The 26,452-nt window shown below is 40.0% G+C and overlaps 1 protein-coding gene across 2 annotated transcripts in view; it reads right to left on the bottom strand.

Moving 5' to 3' along the window:
* Nucleotides 1-7,162, bottom strand: part of gigyf2 (GRB10 interacting GYF protein 2) — a 254,103-nt gene extending 246,941 nt beyond the window's left edge. The window contains exon 1 of one of the 2 annotated variants that reach the window (XM_087993722.1): nucleotides 7,085-7,162. The gene's annotated coding sequence lies outside the window, so the exon portion shown is untranslated. The remainder of the gene's footprint in view (nucleotides 1-7,084) is intronic. The other variant, XM_087993723.1, reaches the window with a different exon arrangement.
* Nucleotides 7,163-26,452: the final 19,290 nt, after the last annotated feature.

Below are 26,452 nucleotides of genomic sequence, written 5' to 3'. Positions count from 1 at the left end.
AGTGTAATAGCTCATGACTGTTATGACAAGCAATTAAATCCAAATTCTCAATGTCTCTACAACTTTTTTTCATTAGTTCACTGGGTCTCAACTTACCCAGCTCTGAACTCTTATCTCTCCCCATTTTTCCTAAATACCCATAACTCATTTCATTGATGAAACCCACTTTCTCGCATTGCTACTTCAGTAACACTGAGCTGCTTATTTATTCTTTCACACCATTTAGGCATCACAGACAAAGCCAGCATTTGTTGCTCTATCCCTACTTGCCTTAGGAGATCATAGATAAATCTGTGGGGGGGTGAGGAGCAAGTTGCGAAGGAATTGGGGCAGCACGGTGGCACAGTGGTTAGCACTGCTGCCTCACAGCGCCAGGAGACCCGGGTTCAATTCCCGCCTCAGGCGACTGACTGTGTGGAGTTTGCACATTCTCCCCGTGTCTGCGTGGGTTTCCTCCGGGTGCTCCGGTTTCCTCCCACAGTCCAAAGATGTGCAGGTTAGGTGAATTGGCCATGCTAAAATGCCCATAGTGTTAGGTAAGGGGTAAATTTAGGGGTATAGGTGGGTTTCGCTTCGGCAGGGCGGTGTGGACTTGTTGGGCCGAAGGGCCTGTTTCCACACTGTAAGTAATCTAATCTAATCTAATTTAAAACAGAATTGGAAGCAATGCAAACGATGCTCTGACTACAATAAGATAGGCAGAACAAGGTGCATGTTATCTCATCCAACTAACCAGCAGCTGAGACATAATAGAGTACTACAGCATAGACAACGGTCAAAGACTGCAGATGGATCAAAACTAGATTCTCACTTCTGATATTGTAATCATGAATGTCATGGATAGGGTGAGGACATAGGTTTAAGGTGAGAGGAGAAAGATTTAAAACAGGAACTGAGGAGTCATGTTTTTATACAAAAGGTGGTGTGTGTACAGAATGAACTGCCAAAGTAATGGAAGCAGGTTGAATTACAACATTTAAAAGACACCTGAATGGGCATATGAATAGGAATGGTTTAGGAGGGAGATGGACCAAATGCTGGCAAATAGAACTAGGCCAGATTGGGATATCAGGTCTGCACAGATGAGTTGGACCAAAGAGTTTGTTTCCATGCTTATAATTCTATTTTGACAACATTTTTCAATACCCAGTGATTGCTATCCAGCTGGTTGAGACTCAGTTCAAACTTTATTGCTGGAACAGCACAGCAGGTCAGGCAGCATCCAGGGAACAGGAGATTCGACGTTTCGGGCACAGGCCCTTCTTCAGAAAACTCAGTTCACTGTTTCATTCTTACTTAAATACAGTCAAAGTCTCACCAGCAGTGGCTTCTCATCCCACTCCTACACTATTGTCTAATAACCCACCGATCTATTCTTGGCCCCTCCTGTTAACACCTCCACACTCCCCCTCAATTACATATTTTAAAATATGACCTTGATTTTCACATGTAACATTATTTGCAGCTCCACTTCATCAGCATCACCCAATGCTTTACTGTTATTAAATCAGATGGCTTATCCAACTCTATTACTGGAGGAGAAGAAATTTCCTAAAATTAGCATTGGGTAAACCTAAGCCATTTGTTTTTGTCAATGCCAAAATGTTTGAGGCTGAAGCAGGCTATCAGCAAGACTGACATCATAAGCCTGACACAAATGTGGTCAGATTTCTACCTCTTATAACATAGTCCAACTTCACTTCTACCTCAGAACTTCAGCTACCAAATCCACACATTTGCTAATTCATGAGTTGGTTATTTCAATATACTTGGTTGACTAGTCACATTCAAGCATCTGTAAACATGAAACAGAAAGCTTCATTGCCTGCATCCATATATTCACTAAATCTGGTACTGACCTACATTGACCACTAATTCTGGCCTCTTGAGCACTATCATCATAATTGTTCAATCACTGCATAAGGTCCGAAACTCAGGAATTTTCTCTTTACCTTTTAGGTCAGAACAATTATCCACATCATCAGGGAAGCATTTAACGGTATGGCATCAAGATATTCAGTAAAACTGAAGTTATTGGAAATCGAGGGGAATACCCCACTTGTTATGTCCCAGCACAAAGGAAGATTATTGTGGTTTCTGGAAGCCATATACCTGTATCAAGACATTTCCTACTGTGGCAATCAGGATGCGGCTCAAAACCCAACCATCTACAGCTGTTTTACCAATTTTCTCTCCATCATTTGGTCAGAAGTGGGGATGTTTGCTGATGATTGCAGTGTTCAATACTATTTATGACTCCTCAGATACTGAAGGAGTCCACTCCCGCATGCAATAAAACCAAGGCAGCATACAGGCGTGAGCTAATCAGTTACAAGTAACATTTATTTTGTAGGTGTTGAGAAAATATCTGTCTAATAACTTAATTATCTTATGACATTTACCAGAATTCCAGACCACTAACATTCTGGAAGTTACCACTGACATAAAATGGACTAGCCATATTAAAACTACTGAAGAAGGGCTAATGCCCGAAACGTCGATTCTCCTGTTCCCTAGATGCTGCCTGACCTGCTGCGCTTCTCCAGCAACACATTTCCATCTCTGATCTCCAGCATCTGCAGACCTCATTTTCTCTTCATATTAAAACTACTGCTTTAAAAATAAGATTCCAAACTAGTGACCTCTACCAACTAGATGAACAAACCACTGGGATCATTTGTAGGCTCCCCAAGTCACACATGATCTGGAGTTGGAGGTATATTACCCTCCTTCATTGCTGCTGGGTCAAATTCCTGGACTCACCTGAACAGTGCTATGACATACCTAGTGGTTCAAGGTAGAACCTCACCACCATCTTCTCAAAGGATACTAGAGATTGGCATCAAATGCTGGCTTGATGGGGGTCACCCTAACCCCAAGAATGAATAGTTTAAAAATGAGTAATATAATTAATTCAAGCCCATACCCGGAGAAGGCTGCATATAGTTCAAGGGTAGATTTAAATTTATATTCTCCAAGAGTAAACACAATGCATGCCAGTGTTGCCTGAAGTGAAGACCAGGTAAACGATTCAGCCAAGAAACCCAGCTGCAGCAACAAGTGCAAGAATCTCATGGACATTTCTTAATCACGAAAAGTGAGATTATCTGGTCTGTTGTCGCTCCCACTTCTCAGAGCTCAACACCCCTCAAAAGATCGTCACTGCCCTATCCGAGCCCTAACTTTAACTTTCTTTCTACTCTAGCTTGTCTTCCATTCTGATTTCTCAGAATGCTTATCCATGAGATTCACCCATGTATCTTTAAGTATTTGCAAACGGATGACCAAAATCCTTTTCTTGGATTCCTGATTAGCTGGTTTTGTTAACTGCTCCCTCTCCTCAGGTTTTACATTCCCCACATCGCCCCCATCCCACTTGCCAAAACTTCAAATCCACCATCAATTCATTCCTAATGTGGCAAACTACACCCATTCATCAATTTACCTTTGTTGTCAAAAGAATCTACTAACTCCAGGGTCATCTCACAATTCCTTGATTAATCCTTCCAATCAGGTTTCTGGCCTGACCACAGTACTCAAATGACCCTCAACATCACAATCTTTGTTACTATGCCAGTAGAAAGCCTTACCCCACTTATTGTCCCAACTATATTTGGTTTATGTATTTACTGAAATTGAACCGGAGTGGGAATATCAATGGGAAAAAACATTCTGCAAATACAAAGAACTGCTAAGTATAGGATTCAGCAGCATAATTACCAAAAACTGATCAAAACTGTGATTTGGAAAGAATTGTTACACAAAGCTGAAATATAAAATTGACAAAAGTAGATAGTGGAACGTTGAGAGATATGGGTTTTGGATAAGAATGCAGTGGCTCAGTTGGAGACACAGCAGTGAAGACATTCTCAATGGAGGAAAAAGGTAAGATACTGGACATCAAGAAAAATGCAACAAGGTTGAGGCATGAGAACTTGGAACAGGATAACTGAAAATTAGAAGGATGCACATCAAGTAAAAACAAAATAATGGCAGATAATTTAATACTGAAAATGGAAGACTCCGACAAGAACTAAATGAACAAAATGCAAAACCACAGCAGTGGAAAAATTACTAGAGGACCTGCCCTTAGTGAGCTGCTTACTACTTACAACATACCTATTTGGCCAAGCTTTCATCATCTGCCCCTAATATTGCTTTATGCACCTCCAGATTAAATTGTGATTTATAAACACACCGGTAAACATTGAGATGTTTTATTAGATAAGTGCCATAAAAACACAAGCTGCTTTCAAAATAAGGAAAAAGCAGATGGATATAGATAGACCTCAAAAGGAACAGTAAATGAAGTGACTTTCAAGAAAAATATGAAGTTATTAGTTACAATTAAGGCAGCTTATTTATACATCATGCACTTATATTACCAGTGGCAACATATCACACAGATGCAGAAATAGCAATGGGAAACAAAAGCCTTTTTATTATGGTTGATTTCTTCTGAACTTGTTGGCAGCAAAAGCATGGTGCTTTGCTGAATTGGTTTAGCTCAATTGGCTGGATCATTGGTTTACTGAGTGTGATGTCAACAGCACGGGTTCAATTCCCATCACCGGTTTGAGGTTGCCACGAAGGGGTCTCCATCTCAACCTCTTCCCTTGCCTGAGGTTTGGTGGCCACCAGGTTAAGTCACCACCAGTCGCTTCTCCCTCTCATGAGAGAGCAGCCTCTATGGTCTGGTAAGACTATGGCGACACAACGAGAGAACAGTGACTAAATGTGCAGCAGTAAAAAGTTTTAAAATGTGCCATCCCTCCATACTGAATGCATATTCTGCCATATGCAAGGTTTTCAATTAGATATGAAGCATTTTAGTTAAACTTGGAGCTTAAAATAGGTACAAGTGCTCCAAATGTTATTTCTATTAAGAAATGATAATTATTTCAAATCTTTCACTACTTTAATTTTGCTGCTCAAATTAGGTTTAATAATGAGCAGTATAATTTAAAACTTAAGACTTGCCTACTAATAAAAAAAATCCAATATTTAAACTTAAGCAAGCACTCAGGAAGTAGAAATTTTCCAAGTATGAAGGACTTCAATTGGGTGATGTTAGGGAAACTGCGACTATACTTAAAAGCAGCAAAGGATTGAAGATGCCTTCAAAGTTATTTCACTGATGCAACAATGACTATGCTCAAAAAGCAATTCATCAGGTACAACATACTTCATAATGTTCTAAGGTGGTGATGAAGCACTGTGCAAATGTCATTCTTTCTCTTTAAAAAAAAATAAAATTTTACAAGGATGTATACAGACATTCCAAATTTGCTCATTACATGTTTTAGAGGTACAAAAGGGCACATCAGAGAATGTATTCAGCACCTAGTCTCTGAAACTGGACAATTCTATTCCAGTAACATCATGAATTAACTTTGCTGCTCACCACCCCATTCAGAATTTCAAATAAAACTTCTGCAAAGAGTCAGGTACTGTTTATAAAAGGACTTCTTAGGCTGCCTTCAGGAAAACAAAGATCAGTAACATGAAACTGCAACACATTAGTAAAATAACCTGGTTTTAAAAAAGTTCTCCTTTATCAAGTTTTATGCAAAATGTTGCATCATTTTTAACCAATATATTGCAGTGGCAGAGAGAAATTGATTTGATTAATTTAGAAAAAAGTCTAACAATAACGAAACAAACTTTGAAAAAAGTAGAGTCTCAAGGTAACTACTCTCCAATTATTTTTGAAGTAAAGTAACTTAAAAGAACTGCCAATAAATTTGATGAAAACATTTACTGCAATAAAGTTAAAATTACAATGCTCTACATATTGAGACAAGCATGACTGCAAAAACTCAGAAGTATGCACTTGTAACACCTCAAATAAATCAAACGACTTTGCAACTGAAAGCAAATGAAACTGTTTAATGTGTGATTTTTTTTCCTGGATACAGAAATTGTGCTATAAATCAGATACTTCAAAACATCCAAAATGCAGACAATAAACACCTACATAACTAACATCATACATTATTGTCAGAAGGAAGAATAACATACCAAAAGACAATGTCACACCCCAAACCAAGAACCTGTAATAAACGATTTTAACCAACATGCAGAAGTGGTTTAAACAAGCACCTTGGAATTGCTATTACATCAGTGCAGACACTAATCTGGTGACTGGTAACAATTGTGACATCATTACAAATCAAAACGTTTAACACAAAAATGTAACAGTCATCATATTACTACATGAGTGCAAACTAGATCTGGAGTATTGCATTGAATTCAGCATTCAATAAGTGAAACAGAATACATTTGACATCAAGAAATCAGACTTCAAAAACATGAATGCCATTTCTCCATGTTCCATACGGATATTAAAGCCATACGAAAAGTCTGATGTTTTAAAAACATAGATAAGTGAATCAGTGTTCCCAGACGACAGCAAGTCACCGTCGTTTCAAGTACATTCAGAATTTAAAAAGATAGAAAAGGTCATTCTTAAAATCCGCACTTTCACTGCTGCAGGTGTGAACTGTTAGGGAAGTTTTCCCTAACAGTTAATATGATTAGCCCTGATCGTTGTTGTAATCCAGACGGCAGCTGAAGTTTAACCCAGGCAGGGGCTGCACCTTCTTGATTACGAAGGGTATAAGTAGAGAGCGAGAGAAAGAGACAGCGCTGCATTACCAAAACAGTCTGGCAGCCCCAAACACCTACCCTTCCTAAAGCCTGCTTCAAGAGGCCGCTGATTGACTAGCTCTGAATTGTTGGGGGGGGGGGCGAGGCGAGAAGAGAAGAGAAGAGAGAGGAGGAAGAAGGCGGAGGGAAGAGAAAACAGCTTCCCCAGGGAAGTGAAGCTGTTTGATGCGGCTGGCCTCGAGAAAGAGGGCGAGCTCAGCAGCAGGGGCTACGCCATGTGCCGCTGTCCTCTCCCCTCCGGCACGGCCTGTGACCGGCTTGTGAGGACAGGGGCCGCCTGGCCTGGCTTGTCCTTGTGTGGTGGTGAATAGAGATCGAGAGGTCGGGTCCCTAATCCGGGACCGCAGTCCGCGAACCCCCTACTTCCCACTGCCCTCCAACGGGCTGTCCGGGCCGTTGGTGCTCACTCCCTTACCTGCACGGACCGCGAACAGGAAAGGTTTTCTCGCAGCGTTCCTACTCTCCTCGGTGACAAGATGGCGGAATAATAGGCGTCACGTGACCCGGGCACCAGTTCCACGTTCCCGGATGCAAAGCACCCGCGGCGTGCCCTTCTGCGCGTGCGCCCAGGCGGCAGCAGCTCCAACAACAAGCGACAGCTACATTTCATTCATTCATTCATTCATTCGGGGACTCGATCACTTTGTTCAAAGGATCAATCTTCGCCTGAATGCGTCGCCCCCTCTCTTTCTTTCTTTGCCTCCAAGTGTACACGCCACCTCGTTGCGTTTTAGTAATTTCCAAATCGAACCAAAAATCGTATTATTTCCGTCCAAAACTAAAACACGGGGGATTTCAACCGGTGCTGGGACGTCCAGCAACAAAAACGCAAGTTGCTGGACAAAACCCTGGCAGCGTCTGCGGAGAGGGCATGCGATCAAGCTGAGTTTCTCCACCAATTTCCTGAAATTGCTGGACAAACTCTGGCAGCATCTGCGGAGAGAAAGCAGAGTTAACGTTCATGCTGAGTTTCTCCAGCAATTTCTCGTATTGCTTTGCATGTCGGTAGCATCCTTTCATCCGCACTAGATAAAGAGCAAACAATTCCTTGAGCTGGGTGTTTCCATTTGGTACACCTTAACTCATAGCTCTGAAGATCAATGCTGCAGAGGCACAATCGGTTACAATCATCAGACACAAAGCTGCCAAGTGCCAGGTGATGAAGGAGCGTCGCTCCGAAAGCTAGTGTGCTTCCAATTAAACCTGTTGGACTATAACCTGGTGTTGTGTGATTTTTAACTTTGTACACCCCAGTCCAACACCGGCATCTCCAAATCAGAATTAAGTTCAAGTCTCTTAAACACATGGCGAAAGTGAGGACTGCAGGTTCTGGAGATTAGAGTTGAGAGTGTGGTGCTGGACAAGCACAGGATTCCCGATAAATTGCTTTTGCCGGAAACGTCGACTCTCCTGCTCCTCGGATGTTGCCTGACCTGCTATGCTTTTCCAGCACCACGCTCTCGCCTCATAAACACACGGCCTACAGCATTTATCTGTAGACTATTAATCCAGAAACCCAGGTAATGTCATGGTGACCTAGTCTGAACCTCGCTGTGGCAGGCAACAGAATTTGACTTCAATGAAAATTTGGAATTTGGAGTCTATGAAAACTGCTGTTGATTGTCAGAAAAGCCCATCTGGTTCACTAATAGCCTTAGGGATGGAAACTGCTGTCCTTAACTGGTCTCAGAAATTCAGAACTGATTTTTCCTTCAGGGTTAGTTTATTGCAACATTAAGCATTTAAGCTCATTTTGAACCTTGTTGTTCACACTTTTTAATGTCATCAAATGTTATTGGCAGTTTATTTTATGAATGGGTTGCAAATTCAATGATTTATAGAACTGTACAGTTCATGTTCATATCCCGATGTTCTGATTGATCAGATTTATTTTTCCATTCTGTTTCAATGGCTGTGGGTGCCTTTGGCTAGTCCAACACTTATTATCCATCACTTATTGCCCAGAGAACAATTCAGGGTCAACCACATAGCAGTGAGTTCTGGAGTCACACGTATGCCAGATTGCAACGTGAAGTTGTTCCTTTTTCCTGAACGTGAGGCAAATACAACTGGCATGGATTGAGGCTGCTGTGACCAACAGTAGCAGATGGCCCTGGAGTCAGACGTCTAGGTATTCAGCAGACAAAGGCAACTGCAAAGCCTGAGGATACATGCTGTTCCTGTTCATGTGAGGAGTGTATACCCATTGCTCTACTGCCTTTTTATGCAAGGCTCAAAACCATTATGCTGCTGAGGCCCTGCCAGCAGTGCCTCATATGGCTTCCAAAATGAATGAACCAATGACTTTGGTCATAGAGGCTGACAGCACCTTCTCTCTCTCTCTCTCTCTCTCTTTTCCTTTAATTGTTTCAAGAAGAAAAGGTTTGCAATATCAATAAAAAGTAAATAGAGTCATAGAGATGTACAACATGGAAACAGACCCTTCGGTCCAATTTGTCCATGCCGATGAGATATCCCAACCCAATCTAGTCCCACCTGCTAGCACCCAACCCATATCCCTCCAAACCCTTCCTATTCATATAACCATCCAGGTGCCTTTTAAATGTTGCAATTGTAGTAGCCTCCACCATCTCCTCTGGCAGTTCATTCCATACACGTACTACCCTCGCGTGAAAAAGTTGCCCGTTAGGTCTCTTCCCTATCACCCTAAACTTAATGCCATCTAGTTCTAGATTCCCCTACCCCAGGGAATAGACTTTGTCTATTTACCTTATCCATGCGCCTCATGATTTGATAAACCTCTGTAAGGTCACCCCTCAGCCTCTGACGCTCCAGGGAAAACAGCCTCAACATATTCATCCTCTCCCTATAGCTCAAATCCTCCAAACCTGGCAACATCCCTGTAAATCTTTTCTGAACCCTTTTGGCAGGTGGGACTAGATTGGGTTGAGATATCTGGACAAGTTGGACTGAAGGGCCTGTTTCCGTGCTGTACATGTCTATGACTCTATCTTTACAATAGGAAGGAGACCAGAATTGCACACAATATTCCAAAAGTTGATTAAGCAATGCCCTGTAGAGCCACAACATGACCTCCCAACTCCTGTACTCAATACTCTGACCAATAAAGGAAAGCATACCAAATGCCATCTTCACTATCCTATCTACCTGCGACTCCACTTTCAAGGAGCTATGAACCTGCATTCCAAGGTCTCTTTATTCAGCAACACTCCTTAGGACCTTACCATTAAGTGTATAAGTCCTGCTAAGATTTGCTTTCCCAAAGTGCAGCACTTCACATTTACCTATATTAAACTCCATCTGCCACTTCTCAGCCCATTGGCCCATCTGATCAAGATCTCATTGTAATCTGAGGTAACCTTCTTCGCTGTCCACTGCACCTGCAAACTTACTAACTATACCTCTTATGCTCATATCCAAATCCTCTTTGTTACTTCTTCAAAAAACTCAATCAAGTTTGTGACACATGATATCCCATGCACAAAGCCATGTTGACTATCCCTAATCAGTCCTTGCCTTTCCAAATACATGTACATCCTGACCCTCAGGATTCCTTCCAACAACTTGCCCATCACGGATGTCAAGCTCACTGGTCTATTGTTTCCTGGCATGTCCTTACCACCCTTCTTAAACAGTGGAACCATGTTAGCCAACCTCCAGTCTTCTGGCACCTCACCTGTGATTATCAATGCTACAAATCTCTCTGTAAGAGGACCAGCAATCACTTCCTTAGCTTCCCACAGAGCTCTAGGTTACACCTGATCATGTCTTGGGTATTTATCCACTTTTATGTGTTTCAAGATATCCAACAATTCCTGCTCGGTAATATGGACATTTTTCAAGATGTCACCATCTATTTCCCTACATTCTATATCTTCCATGTCCTTTTCCACTGTAAATACTGATGTAAAATACTCCCCCATCTCCTATGTCTCCACACAATGGCTGCCTTGCTGATCTTTAAGGGGCCCGAATCTCTCTCTAGTTACCCTTTTGTCCTTAATGTATTTGTAAAAACCCTTTTGATTCTCCTTAACTCTGTTTGCCAAAGCTGTCTTATGTCCTCTTTTTGCCCTCCTGATTTTTCCTACTGCCTTTATAATCTTCTAAGGATTCACTTGATCTATCCTGTCTATACCTGACATATGCTTCCTTCTTTTCACCCTAACAGGAATATACTTTTTCTGGACTCTCATTATCTCATTTCTGAAGGCTTCTCATTTTGCATCCTTCCCTTCACTTGCTAACATCAGCTTTTGAAAGTTCTTGCCTAATGCTGTCAACATTGGCCTTTCTCCAATTGAGAACTTAAACTTTTAGATCTGGTCTATCCTTTTCCGTCACTATTTTAAAATTAATAGCATTATGGTCGCTGGCCCCAAAGTGCTCCTCCACTTACACCTCAGTCATTTGCCCTGCCTTATTTCCCAAGAGTAGATCAATTTTTGCATCTTCTCTGGCCAAGAGCAGAGTCAGGTAGACTTAGATGATGTGTTAACCCCGAAAAACATTCAGCCTATATATATATCAGTCTGTGTTACAACTGAGGCTGGAAGAGTACAATGTCACTTTAGTCCACTGCTCCATGGTTTGCAATATTAAATAAGAACATTCTACCTAAGTCTCAATAAGGCTAATCACATGTTTTCTCTATATTATGTTTAGAATGAAAAAAATCTATCAACTAGAATTATTTAATAAATGCAACATCATTGATTTACTATAAAAGAAAACCTATTCGATGAAGAGACAGAACTGGTTAACATGCAGAATTTGAAATTTGAAGATACAATTCTTTACTCCTCTAAATAATACCAAAACACACCCGCATGCCACCCGTGTGCTCGTACGCGCACGCGCGCGCACACACGTAAAAAAGAGGAATTTCATTCTGCCAAGTTTCAGTTAAAATAACTTTATGGGTAATGGTGTCATTCTTGAAAACCAAAGAAAAATAAGTTGTAGAATTTTCTGACATCTCAGTCTGATGTTTTTGCATTTGTGTTTACGGAACTAATCATGCAAAATTATTTCTGGGCTCTTTGCAGACAGAGCTTGCTCAGGAGATACATCATTGAGAAGATTTTTCAGTTACTCTTTCCATTAGACATTTTACCCTGATTTCATAGCAAAGGCGTTGCAGAGTCAAGATGCTCAAGCTAAGCAGCTTGTTCTTTCATGGGCTTTCCCCAACTGCAACATTCAAAAAACAATCTCAAAGTTTGCAATCACTGTTCAAAATTCAGTTCTAAAACAAATGGATATTTTCCTTGAAATAAAATTATCTAGAACTATGTAGTTTCCAGGAAATGTCTTGTTTAAAAAAATACATCTTCTAATGTGACCTTTCAAAAAATGCAGTCAAGATATCTCCACAATCACTCCAACTCAAATCCGTAGAAGTTATTTCATGTGAAGTATCTTCATACCATCTGTTAGTTTTAGCCTCTCCCAAAAAACACTGAACTTGGTGGAATCTGCACATCTTGAGACAGTAATGGCACTACAGCTGCAAGTGCAGATTGTGTGTCTTAGAATCATTGAGTCATAGAGATGTACAGCATGGAAACAGACCCTTTGGTCTAACCTGTCCATGCCGACCAGATATCCCAACCCAATCTAGTGCCACCTGCCAGCACCCGGCCCATATCCCTCCAAACCCTTCCTATTCATATACCATGCCTTTTACATGTTGTAATTGTACCAGCCTTCACTACTTCCTCTGGCAGCTCATTTCATACGCGTACCACCCTCTGCGTGAAAATGTTGCCGCTTAGGTCCCTTTTATATCTTTCCCCTTTCACCCTGAGTCTATGGCCTCTAGTTCTGGACTCCCCGACCCCAGGGAAAAGACCTTGTCTATTTATCCTATCCATGCCCCTCTTAATTTTCTAAACCTCTATAAGGTTGCCCCTCAGCCTCCAACGCTCCTGGGAAAATAGCACTAGCCTATTCAACCTCTTCCTATAGCTCAAATCCTCCAACCCTGGCAATATCCTTGTAAATCTTTTCTGAACCCTTTCAAGTTTCGGTCGTTGCAATCTTGGTTGTGCATCCAGCAACAGGAACATGCTTTTTTGTAGTGCAGCTGAGTGAGAGTGCTGTTCGCTATTGGCCAGCAGCTGTCACCGGCGGGACTTGCATCACCATGCAGTAGATCTCCACAAAAGGCCTATTAGTGTCCATTAATCTCTCTGATTGGAAGAAGATATGGAGAGATATCCTCTGAAGAGTCAGCTCATCTGACTAATCATCGGTGCTGGGTCCACTACTTTTCATCATTTATGTAAATGATTTGGATGGGAGCATGAGAGGTATAGTTAGTAAGTTTGCTGATGACACCAAAATTAGAGGTGTAGTGGACAGTGAAGAAGGTTACCTCAGATTACAATGAGATCTTGATCAGATGGGCCAATGAGCTGAGAAGTGGCAGATGGAGTTTAATATAGATAAATGTGAGGTGCTGCACTTTGGGAAAGCAAATCTTAGCAGGACTTATACACTTAATGGTAAGGTTCTAGGGAATGTTACTGAATAAGGAGACCTTGGCGTGCAGGTTCATAGCTCCTTGATAGGATAATGAAGAAGGTGTTTGGTATGCTCTCCTTTATTGGTCAGAGCATTGAGTGCAGGAGTTGGAAAGTCATTTTGAAGCTGTACATGACATTGGTTAGGCCATTGTTGGACTATTGCATGCAGTCTTCTGCATATGTAATGTCATAAAAGGTCAGCCATTGTACTATGGCCATTTTTTCACAACAAATCTTTTACTATAGGATTGCTTCTTAAAATTTATCTCTTTGACCTACTTTTTGGATTTTGGCATGAATATAACCTTAACTGTTTCAGTGTCCAATTCTGACTCGTAATGCTGCAGCAAAGCACTTCAGAATGTTTATTATGTTAAAGTTTAGATAATACAAGACATTGCAACTGAGATTCTCAGAGGCAGTTTGTGCTTTTTTTTTGCTTTGTATTTTTTAAATATGTTTGTGAGTTGAGTATTTGCTCTAGTCAATGTATTAGAATTTTAGAATGTAGCACATTTTAGCATCTAACCAGTCAACAGGAGAACAATTATTGTAGAAAGGGTCATTTGCAACATTATTCGGACAAAAATATCTCATCTAAATTATATTGCATCTTAAAGTGAACATAAAGTGAACATTACACATTACTTTGTCCAAGTTCATAAGCAATACCTAGTGTAGATAAAAATAAATGTAACCCTGTTAATTGTATTCTTGGAGATTTCATCTTCTATAAAATGAGATGATATGATGTGAATGTTTTGATTAGTTCTAATAGTTGAAACAATTCTTTCAATTCAAATTTTTGTTCAAGTGTGGAATTCAGTCTTTCGCACAGTCAGAGAATAAAGTAAAACTAGAAAACCAATATTTATTATCGATCCATAATAGATCTGACACCCTCTTGAATTTTGGAATGGGCTCAGCTTGGTTATTAACAGACAGAAAAAAAGACTTAGCTATTACAGGCAGACTCCTCAGCATGTGTAGAAACAAAGGACAAGATAAGTCTATTGCAATTGCTATGTTTGAACTGCGGTCTAACAAAGAACTACAATTTATAATATTAATCTGTCCATTTTCTTTTGGATTACAGATGGAGCTGGCTCATATATCCTGAATTTTGTGTTTATTTCAGATTTCTAACATTTGCAATTATTTTTATCATGTATTAATTTCAGTGAAGCAACCATTTCCAAATGAAGATCTTAGACCAGCAATTAACAGTTAGCTAATTAGATTAATGTGGGCTTGAATAGACAAGGTCTTTTCCCTGGGGTGGTGGCACAGGTTTAGGGTGAGAGGGGAAAGATTTAAAAGGAGCCTAAGGGGCAACGTTTTCACACAGAAGGTGATGCATATATGGAATCAGCTGCCAGTGGAAGTGGTGGAAACTGATACAATTACAACATTTAAAAAGGCATCTGAGTGGATATAGGAATAGGAAAGGTTTAGAGGGATATGGGTCAAATGCTGACTAATGGGTCTAGATTAGGTTGAGATATTTGGTTGGCTTGGACAAAGTGGACAAAGGGTCTGTTTCCGTGTTGTACGTCTCTATGACTCTACATGAATATTTTCATTATTAATATCTCAGCCATCTCTACTGTTTCTTAATTTGTCACTACTATTTCATTTTGCTCAATGCCTTTAATGTTTTATTATTTTATTGCTCTTTCTTCATTAGGGCAATGATGTTTTGAAAGTATAACATAGCAAAGATGAGTGGGAAAACAGAGGACTGGGAAGGTTTTAAAGAACAACAGAGGATTACTAAGAAAGAAATACACAGAGAAAAAATGAGGTACGAAGGTAAACTGGCCAAAAATATAAAGGAGGATAGTAAAAGCTTTTTTAGGTATGTGAAAGGGAAAAAAAATGGTTAAGACTAAAATTGGGCCCTTGAAGACAGAAACAGGGGAATATATTACGGGGAACAAAGAAATGGCAGAAGAGTTGAATTGGTACTTCAGATCTGTGTTCACTGGGGAAGACACAAGCAATCTCCCTGAGGTAACAGTGGCTGAAGGACCTGAACTTAAGGGAATTTATATTTGCCAGGAATTGGTGTTGGAGAGACTGTTAGGTCTGAAGGCTGATAAGTCCCTGGGGCCTGATGGTCTACATCCCAGGGTACTGAAGGAGGTGGCTCTAGAAATCGTGGATGCATTGGTGATTATTTCCCAGAGTTCGATAGATTCAGGATCAGTTCCTGCGTATTGGAGGGTGGCTAATGTTGTACCACTTTTTAAGAAAGGAGCGAGAGAGAAAGCAGGAAATTATAGACCAGTTAGTCTGACCTTAGTGGTGGAAAAGATGCTGGAGTCAATTATAAAGGATGAAATTATGACACATCTGGATAGCAGTAACAGGATAGGTCAGAGTCAGCATGGATTTATGAAAGGGAAATCATGCTTGACTAATCTTCTGGAATTCTTTGAGGATGCAACTCTGAAGATGGACAAAGGTGATCCAGGTGTACCTGGACTTTCAGAAAGCCTTTGATAAAGTCCCATGTCGGAGGTTAGTGAGCAAAATTAGGGCGCATGGTATTGGGGGCAAAGTACTGACTTGGATTGAAAATTGGTTGGCTGACAGGAAACAAAGGGTAGTGATAAACAGCTCCCTTTCAGAATGGCAGGCAGTGACCAGTGGGGTACCGCAGGGATCAGTGCTGGGACCGCAGCTTTTTACAATATATATTAATGATATAGAAGATGGTATTAATAGTAACATTAGCAAATTTGCTGATGATACTAAGCTGGGTGGCAGGGTGAAATGTGAGGAGGATGTTAGGAGATTACAGGGTGACCTGGACAGGTTAGGTGAGTGGACAGATGCATGGCAGATGCAGTTTAATGTGGATAAATGTATGGTTATCCATTTTGGTGGCAAGAACAGGAAGGCAGATTACTACCTAAATGGAGTCAAGTTAGGTAAAGGGGCAGTAGAAAGAGATCTGGGTGTTCTTGTACACCAGTCAATGAAGGCAAGCATGCAGGTACAGCAGGTAGTGAAGAAGGCTAATAGCATGCTGGCCTTCATAACAAGAGGGATTGAGTATAGAAGCAAAGAGGTTCTTCTGCAGCTGTACAGGCCCTGGTGAGACCGCACCTGGAATATTGTGTGCAGTTCTCGTCTCCAAATTTGAGGAAAGACATTCTGGCTATTGAGGGAGTGCAGTGTAGGTTCACGAGGTCAATTCCTGGAATGGCGGGACTATCTCATGTTGAAAGATTGGACCGACTGGGCTTGTATACCCTTGAGTTTAGAAAACTGAGAGGGGATCTGATTGAGACATTAGATTAGATTACATTACATTAGATTAGATTAGATTACATTACAGTGTGGAAACAGGCCCTTCGGCCCAACAAGTCCACACTGACCCGCCGAAGCGCAAACCACCCATACCCCCACATTTACCCCTTACCTAACACTACGGGCAATTTAACATGGCCACTTCACCTGACCTATAAGATTATTAAAGGATTGGACACTCTGGAGGCAGGAAACATGTTTCTGCTGATGGGTGAGTCCTGAACCAGAGGACACAGCTTAAAAATAAGGGGTAGTCCATTTAGGACAGAGATGAGGAGAAACTTCTTCACCCAGAGAGTGGTGGCTGTGTGGAATGCTCTGCCCCAGAGGGCAGTGGAGGCCCAGTATCTGGATTCGTTTAAGAAAGAGTTGGATAGAGCTCTCAAGGATAGTGGGAATCAAGGGTTATGGAGATAAGGCAGGAACAGGATACTGATTGAGGATGATCAGCCATGATCATATTGAATGGCGGTGCAGGCCCAAAGGGCAGAATGGCCTACTCCTGCACCTATTGTCTATTGTCTATTGAAATGTTTTCAAGATTTCTATCTCAGATTACTTGAGCTCTTCCATTAATTCGCTGTTTAGATTTTTATTACTTTTAAATTTTGACATTTCTCAAAATAGAATAGTTCGTGCTATCAACATATGTTTTTGCACTTTTTGGTTTGGAAACATTGATGGATTTATTGCCAGAACCACAATGGAACTAGAATTCCACCCACCCAGTGTGACATTCCAAGCCCTGATTCCTCAATGAGTTCTAATAAAATTTTTGATTGAGTTCTCACTGCACACTTTCAGGGATTCACTTCCCAAGGAATGGAACTCCAACCCTGCTGTAGTGTTAGAGTAGCTACAACAGTTAAAACAGTTACACAAACATTGAACAACAGTTAAAAAAGAAGAACATTTGTGCGTGAAATAATTTAGGATCTCTCCTTTGCAATCTATTTTTAAAATTCCAGTAAAGCAAGACTCAGTTTCTCAGCAGTCTGTGAAAGATGTCAGACCTGAAACTCTAACTCTATTTCTCTTTCCATAAATTTTCCCAGACCTGCTGAGGATTACAGTGGTGTGAGAGGTTAGTAGAAGTATGTAACTTGCAGTCTAAATCATTATGGGGAGGGATGTAAGATCACATTACTGTTGTGAAGTGGTTCTCTGTATTAGTGAAGTTATTGTAGACGTGAAGTTTTATCCTGTATATAGTGTTTAATATGCTTGAATGAAAGGTAATGTGTGTTGACAACCTATTCTTTTTATTCTTGTTTCTATTTATTCTTATGAAGGTGTAAGGGGTACTGTACCTTTAAGAGGGTTAAAAGCTGGCAGAACTACCTAATACAGCACCAAGCGTTCTGAACAAGGTATAATGTAATCTTTTGATCCAGCAGCTACAGTAGCTGGTTGCCTGGAGATGACAAAACAAATTTGAATTCGGCCAATCAGTTTAAATTATACTCCAAAATACCACCTTCCAATCAAGTTTGAATTTGGTATATTGACAATATTAAAAACCAATGAAACAATCCAATGCTTTGGTGCATAACACCAGGAAAAGTTGAACAGTCAGAGGAGAACTGTCAAGCCTCCAACATCTGCAGACTGCCTGGAAAATGAGCTCTCTTAAAGGTACCTTTATCAATCAGTGACCTGTGAAACAGAAATCTCTAAGACAAAGAAAAGAAGACAGAGGAACATATAAAGAGAAGATTTGACAGATGGATGGTTTTAAAATTTGAATTTTTGGTAAATCTTAATCGGGGAGGGTTTTATTGGACTAGTATTGTCGAAGGGGAAGGTAAAAGATAGGTTAGAGAAACGAGTTGTAAATAGTTGTTAGTTAATTATTCTCTGTTATAATTTAAGAAATAAAGTTGTTAATTTTTACTTCTGGTTCAGACTAAACTGGTAGGCAGAGCTACTGAGGTATTTGTCAGATGAGGTGTCAAGTGATTATGAAGAGGTTAAACAGGCTATTTTAAGTGTTAATGAATTGGTACCAGAAGCATATAGACAAGCAATTCAGAAACACAAAGAAGGAACCAGGTCAGACTAAATGTTGAGTTCGAAAGAATTAAACATAGTCATTTTGATAGATGAGTGTGTGCTTTAAAGTAGCTAAGACCTTTCAGGCTCCATGAGAGATTATTCTGCTGGAGGAGTTTAAAAACTCACTTCCAGAGATGGTAAGAATTCATGTGGAGGAACAGAAAGTTCAGGAAGTGAGAAGGGTAGCAGAATTAGCAGTTGAATACATGTTGGTGCATAAGACAAGCTTCTGGCCAGAATTTCGTCCTGTCAGGTATAGAAGTTGGGAAAAAGGGAGATCCTACATTACAAAAGAAAGAGTAGAAAACACTGGTAAGAATTTACCACCGGATAAAAAAGAAGTCCAAGAGGCTGGACAGGAGATGAAAGGCCTCAGGTGTTTTCACTGTAATGGAGTGAAACACAGAAAATTACAGTGCCAGTGGTTTCAGAAGGGCACTGGGAAAAGATGGTTTCACTGCCAGAAGGTGGGACATGTAAAGACATAGTGCTGGTCATTAAAGAAAGGCATAGTGGGAAAAGATATGGGAAAAGAAGCTAAGCCAGTGGCATTAGTGAAGATAGTAAAGGAAACTCCAAGAAGAGCTGAGGAGCTGCAGGAGAGTGCACAGCCTAAGCAGGGGCTAGATATGGAGTAAGTACCTGATCTCTATAAAGAATTCACCTCTGTGGATTACATTTACTCAGAAAGAACAGGGGGAGAAGGACAAGAAGTTATAATTTTGAGAGATACAGGATCTAACCAATCACTGATTGTAAGAGATGATCAAACATGCACTCTTTCTGATCTGTTACCTGAGAGTGTAGTAATTTATCAGATAGATGGACAGAAATGTCGCATTCCCCTATGTGCGATCAGGTTGATGTGCTAACTCAAGACTGGGGAAGTAACAGTGGGAGTGATTGACAGAGTGTCAGTTCCACGAATTCCGTTTGTTCTTGGGTATGATTTAGCAGGATCCAAGGTAGCAATGACATCCCTTGTTGTGGAGAGGACCAAGGAAGACCAAGAAACTGAGGGGTTAAAACAGAAATATCCTGGTATTTTCCCAGACTATGTGGTAACCAGATCCCACTATCAGAAGTCATAGCACGAAGCAAAAAGTAAAGAGAGGTTGAGGTTCAGTTAGTAGATACCCTGTTTGACGTAATGGTGCAGGACAAACCTGAACAGGCAGAGGGTCAGACAGAAGTGTATAGTCCTGAAAGACTAAGGGACTTACAACAGCAAGACAAGATGATAAAAGATATATATGTGGATGCGTACTCCGAAAAGGAGGCAGAGAATATTCCAGAGGGTTATTATCTGAAAGATAGAATCCTAAGACGGAAATGGAGACAACAGCAGGTCAGTGCAGAGGAGAAATGGGCCAAAGTGCACCAGATTGTGTTGCTGGTAGCATACAGACAGAAAGTGTATCTGATAGCTCATGAATTACCTGTAGGAGGTCACCTATGGGTCCAAAAGATTCAGGCTAAGGAACAAAAACATTTTTATTGGCTTGGAATGCACAAGGGTGTGGTTTATTTTTGCCGTACATGCCAAATGGTAGGCTAACCACAGGTGGTAATAAAAACAGCATTTTTGTTGCCAATTTCCACATTGAAGGATCTTTCACACGGGTTATAATTGATTGTGTAGGTCCCCTCCCGAGAACTAAAAGTGGGAACCAGTACTTGTTAACCATAGTGGATGTGTCTACCAGATTTCCGGAGGCAATTCCATTATGGAGTATCAAAGCAAAAAGGATAGTAGAGGAGCTATTAGCTTTCTTCACATGATATGGGCTACCCAAAGAGATTCAGTTAGACCAAGGATCAAATTTTGCTTCTAGACTGTTGAAGGAGCTTACAGATAGCTTAGGCATACAGCACTTTAAATCTAGTGCAAATTATCCTGAATCCAAAGGAGCTCTAAATAGGTGGTATCAGACCTTGAAGACTATGTTGAATGCATACTGTCAGGATAACCCGAATATCTCATTCATATTGTTTGCCATTAGAGATGCCCCAAATGAATCTACTCAGTTCACTCCCTTTGAGTTAATATTCGGGCATGAAGTGTGAGGTCCCTTGAAATTAATTAAAGAAAAGTTGACAGGACCAAAGTCAGAGATCTCACACTTAGATTATGTATCGGAGGTGAGGGAGAGATTAAATTGAGTAGGTGAGTTAGTTAAACAGCACCTAAAGAGGGCTCAGTATAGAATGAAGCAAGTGGCAGATAAAAGCTCTGAGATTCGGATGTTTTCCTGAGGGGATGACATGTTAGTACTGTTACCAGTGTAAGGATATCCCTTCAAAGCCAGGTTTAGTGTTCCCTGTCAAATTGAGAAAAAGTTGATTCAGGTGACTTATCTAGTAAACATGCCAGATAGAAAAAAAAGGTAAAGGGTATGTCATGTGAACATGTTGAAACCATATTATACTAGAGAGAAAGAACTGGAGAAACATATACTGCCCCGCAGAGTGAGGAATCAAATCCAGATGTTGTAGATTTTGATGTGCCTCAAAATAGATTAAAAAATGAAGAAGTCCTTGAGGAGTGGGAGAGGTTAGTAAGCTATCTGTCTCAGGAGCATAGAATGCAGTTTAAAAATTTGTTACTGCAGTATTATGACATCTGTAAGAATCAGATGGGGAGGACTAATGCTGTTGTACATGAAGTAGACGTGGGGAATACTGCTCCGATAAAACAACACCCATATCGACTTAGTCCTTTCAAAGCCAGACAGGTCCAGATAGAGGTGGAGGCCATGCTCGACGAGCACATCATCGAACCAAGCCAGAGCAAGTGGTGTTTGCTGATCATCTTAGTTCCCAAACTGGAAGGGACTCAATGATTCTGCATGGATTATCGTAAGGTCAACACCGTTACAAAATTGGACTCATATCCAATTCCTAGATTGGAGGACTGTATCAAGAAAGTCAGACAAGCCAGGTACATCACCAAGTTGGACTTAATGCATGGTTACTGAAAGGTACCTTTACCAGAGACAGCGAAAGAAATTTCTGCGTTTGTAACCCCAAATGGGCTATATCAGTTTAAAGTGATGCCCTTTGGAATGAAGAACACACCCACCACATTCCAAAGACTCAGGAACAGAGTTCTGGCTGGGTTAACAAACTGTGCAGTATATTTGGATGATGTCGTGATTTTTACCAAGTTTTTAGAAAGATCACATGGTACAGTTGGCAGAGCTCTTTGAACAACTATGAGAAGCAAAACTGGTGATAGACTTAAATGAAACAGAATGTGTGAAAGCAAAGGTGACATTCTTGGGATATAACATCAATTATGGAAAACTGACCCCCACAGAATGCAAAGATGAAGGCCATCGAGGAATTTTCATTATTAACCTCGAAGAAAGAGGTTTTTTTTAGTTTTACTTACAGTGTGGAAACAGGCCCTTCGGCCCAACAAGTCCACACCGACCCTCCGAAGAGCAACCTACCCAGACCCATTCCCCCTTCACCTAACACTATGGGCAATTTAGCATGGCCAATTCACCTAACCTACACACTTTTGGATTGTGGGAGGAAACCCAGACACAGGAAGAATGTGCAAACTCCACACACACAGTTGCATGAGGCAGGAATTGAACCTGGGTCTCTGGCGCTGTGAGGCAGCAGTGCTAACCACCGTGCCACCGTGCTTCAATTGTTAGGACTCAGCAGATTCTATCAGAAGTTTGTTCCAAACTTCAGCAGTGTAGTGGAATCGTTAACCAATTTGCTGAAGAAGAACACAAAGTTTCGGTGGACAGAACAATGCCAAGAGGCATTTGACCATTTGAAATCAATATTGACCACCAAAGCAGTTTTAGCTACACCAAACTTTTCAAAACCTTTTAAAGTTGCCATTGATGCTCCAAAGAAGTTGGAGCGGTACTCCTACAGGAAGATGAGGATGGGATTGAACTGCCAGTTGGTTACTTTTTGAAGAAGATCAAAATCCACCAGAGGAAGTAATCCACAGTTAAGAAACAACTAATGAGTTTGGTACTGGCCTTCCAATATTGTAATGTGTATGTCACGAACAATATTTTAGATTCGGTGGTGTACACAGATCACAATCCACTTCCATTTTTAGAATGCTATAAAGACAAGAATATATGACTATTTCATTGGAGTGTTATGTCACAGACATTTAATTTAAAAATTGTACATGCTATGGGTTGTAAGAATGTAATCACAGATCCTTTATAACGGATTTAACTGATAAAGTTTAGATGCGATTTGTATTTACTTAATGTTTTATACATATGCAGTTATATGGGAAGAAGTTAAGGTGAACTTATATTAAAGATAGCGGTATGTTAGGATAATGTGTTTAAAGAATAGAAAAAAAAAAGCTATCTTTTCATTATGATGGTTAACTTTTCTTAAGGGGGGAAGTGTTATGAATGTATAGAAGTGTACTATACAGTTAAGAGAGTTAAAAGCTAGCGGAACTACCTAATACAGCACCAAGTGTTCTGAACAAGATATAATGTAAACTTTTGGTCCAGCAGCTAGTGTAGCTGGTTGCCTGGAGACGACAAAACAAATTCGAATTCAGCCAATCAGTTGTACCCCAAAATACCAATTTCCAATCAAGTTTGAATTTATATTGACAGTATTAAAAACCAATGAAACAATCCAATGCTTTGGGGTATAAGACAGGGATAAATTGAATAGTTGGAGTAGAACTGCCAAGCCTCCAACATCTGCAAACTGCCCGGAAAATTAGCTCTCTTAAAGGTACCTTTATCAATCAATGACCTGTGAAACAGAAATCCCTAAGAAGAAGAAAAGAAGACAGAGGAAGATATAAAGAAAAGATTTGACAGCTGGATGGTTTTGAAATTTGAATTTTTGGTAAATCGTAATGGGGGAGGTTTATTGGACTAGTATTGTCGAAGGGGAAGATAAAGGATAGGTTAGAGAAAGGAGTTGTAAATAGTTGTTAGTTAATTATTTTTATTATATTTTAAGAAATAAAGTTGTTAATTTTTACTTTAAATAGTGACCTTTGGGATAGTTCTTGACCTCTTGAATTTTCACAGATTACCATACGGGGTAAATTTGTTCTGCGTTGCTGGTACAAAATAGTGGGGAGGTGGGGGGGGGGGGGGTGTTACCCCATGTCATAACATTATTGTATCATTGCCTTTCCTAGACACAATTAAAAAGCTGAATTGCGAGTTTTTTTCAGTTGTTATTTCAGATTTTTAACACCTACAGTATTTTACATTCATATTAGTCTTAAGTTTACTTAACTGCCACGTCCTCTCCAAGAATGCCCATCCAGAAGATATTCTGTCCTTCTCTCTGATAGCATTTACATTTTCTTATTTTTCTCTTTTTCACTTTCATTGCTTTCTAATTTCCTGCTCATATTTGAACAGGTGAGATATGATGAAGATTATAGGGAAAGTTTTCAGGCTCCCCCCACCCCCCAACACTACCCCTCCTTTCCCAGACAGATGGGACAATGTCAGGATAAATGTTAAAAATGGAAACATTCACCACAACCCACTATAAACATACTTACCTACAGTCTAACCACCATAGGTTTGGAATCAGGTGATTACTCATGCTGAAGAGGTAAGTCAGTAGTGAGTTTTGAGAAGATTTATAGCTCTGGTTGAGATTTTGGATGTAGGTTTGTTCGCAGAGCTGGTAAGTCAGTAATTGTTATATATAAATTATGCTGTAGGCTTCTGATTTTGTCAGCAATTTGGAATTAAAACCTCCAGCTTGCATTCCAAGTGGCTTGTTTTTACTTGTACATCATCAGCATTCAATGATTCATGCTTTTATGTCACATGAGACGGGACATACCTACTATGGTAAAATAATATCTATGGCACAAATTTTTAAAGAAAGTGATGTTTACAAGTTAAAAGTATGTATATCAAAAACTAAAAAAAAAGAACTGGGTGTTGCAGTACATTCAATTTTTATTCTTCAACCTCCAAATCTTTGGATTGAATTTAGCAGAGTTCAGTGGATGAACATGAGATTCAGTAATAGGTGGAGGCCATTCAGCTTCTCGAACTGCTTCGCCAGTCAGTAGGATCAAGTCTCTTTGATCTGATTGAGACCTCAAATACACATTCTTACCTATCCTGATAACATTTCAGCCCCTTGCTTAACAAGAAAATATCCACCTTTCCCTCAAAATATTTAAAGACTCTCCTACCAAGACCTTTTCAAGAAGAGAGTTCCAAAAACTGAAGACCCTCTGTGGAGGAAAGAAAATTACCTCAACTTTGTTTTACATCGGTGACCCTCCATTCAGCTTTCTGAATTCTTCATTAGAAAAAACATCCCTGTACACATCTACATTCTGAAGACCCTCAGGATCTTATATCAAGTTTCAATTAAGTTCTTTCTTACTCTTATAAACTCCAGCAATTAAAAGCTTATCCTGTCCAATCTTTTGCCATCAAACAAACTGTCTGTTCTAGTTATTCATGTTATATTTGCTCAGAACTGCTTTCAATGCATTCTTCCAGAAATGAGGTGACCAGGGCTGTAGAGAGTACTCTAGATGCCATTTCTTTATATAACTAATGTATAACCTCCTTACTCTTGTACTCACTTGCCCTCATAATCAATTGTCAGAGGTATTAGCTTTCCTAATTACTTGCTGTACATACATAACAGCCTTTTGCATTTCATGTAGTAGGTTACCCAGATCTATCTGCATCTCAGGGCTCTGCCACTTCTTACCATTTAGGTAAAATGCATCTTTTTTATTCTTCCTACTAAGATCGTCAATTTCACATTTTTTCCTGCTATACTTTTATTTGCCAGATCACTTCATCCATCTATATCTTTGGGTATCCTCCTCATGTTCTCTTCACAACTTACTTTCTACCTGTTTTTGTGTCATCAGCAAATTTAGCAACTATCCCCTTGATCATTTCATCCAAATAATTTATACAAATTGTAAATAGTTGAGGTCCCAGTACTGTTCTATATGACCTGATCCCTATGATCAGTCTTAAAAGGCTATGGACCAAGTGCTGGAAAATGGGATTAGAATAATTAGGTTGTTATTTTTGACTAATGTGGACATTATGGGTCAAGTAGTGTTTTTCTGCATTGTAGATCTCTATGACAAATCACACATTACATTTGCCAATCTAAAAAAGATAATTTGTTTCTATTTTTGTCTCCCTGTAGCTAGCCAAACATGACAATATGCTTTGCACCATGAACTTTGCACAATAACCTTTGATATAGCATTTTAACAAATGCATTCTGGACATCTAAGTGTCATTCACTGGTTCCCCTTTATCCAATGCACATTCCTTAAATAATGTCAATGGGTTAATTCAACATGGTTTCACTATCACAAAACCATGTTGATGCTCCTTGATTGCTGCAAACTGTTCCTGGCACTCTTCTATAGCATCTTTAATTATAGGTTCCAGCATTTTCCTGATGTCAGACGTGTATGTATGTAATGTAATTAAGAGAAGCAAATTTAAGTTCATCTTCCTTCTTGCTGAAGATCACAACAATAATGATTTATGTTTATGTAACATTTTCTTGAGAACTTTTATTAAGAAAACGTTTCAAGGTATTTCAAAAGAGCATTATAAACAAAAACCTGCCTCTTGCAGATGTGAGGTAATATGAGGAAAAATGGCCAAAAGCTTTGTCAAAGAGGTATATTTTAAGGAAAATCATAAAGGAAGAAAGACTGGTAAGAAGGCAGAAAGTTTAGCAAGAGGTTTCCAGAATTTACAACCTGAAGGCATGACTACCAACAGGGGATCTATATTTGCTCCCTGTTCTACAATTCATCAAAATTAAAATCTTCACATATAATATCTCGCACCGCCTCATCTCACAACTTGTTCAAGACTTATGACCTCCTATACCCATCAGTTCTTTGAACC

The sequence above is a fragment of the Chiloscyllium plagiosum genome, unplaced genomic scaffold, assembly GCF_037043375.1.
Source record: "Chiloscyllium plagiosum isolate Xiang-an unplaced genomic scaffold, Cpla_swu_hap1 HiC_scaffold_13, whole genome shotgun sequence".
In the NCBI taxonomy this organism is placed as follows: domain Eukaryota; kingdom Metazoa; phylum Chordata; class Chondrichthyes; order Orectolobiformes; family Hemiscylliidae; genus Chiloscyllium; species Chiloscyllium plagiosum.
Note: the sequence above shows the minus strand (reverse complement) of the source record. Positions and strands in the feature narration are given on the sequence as shown.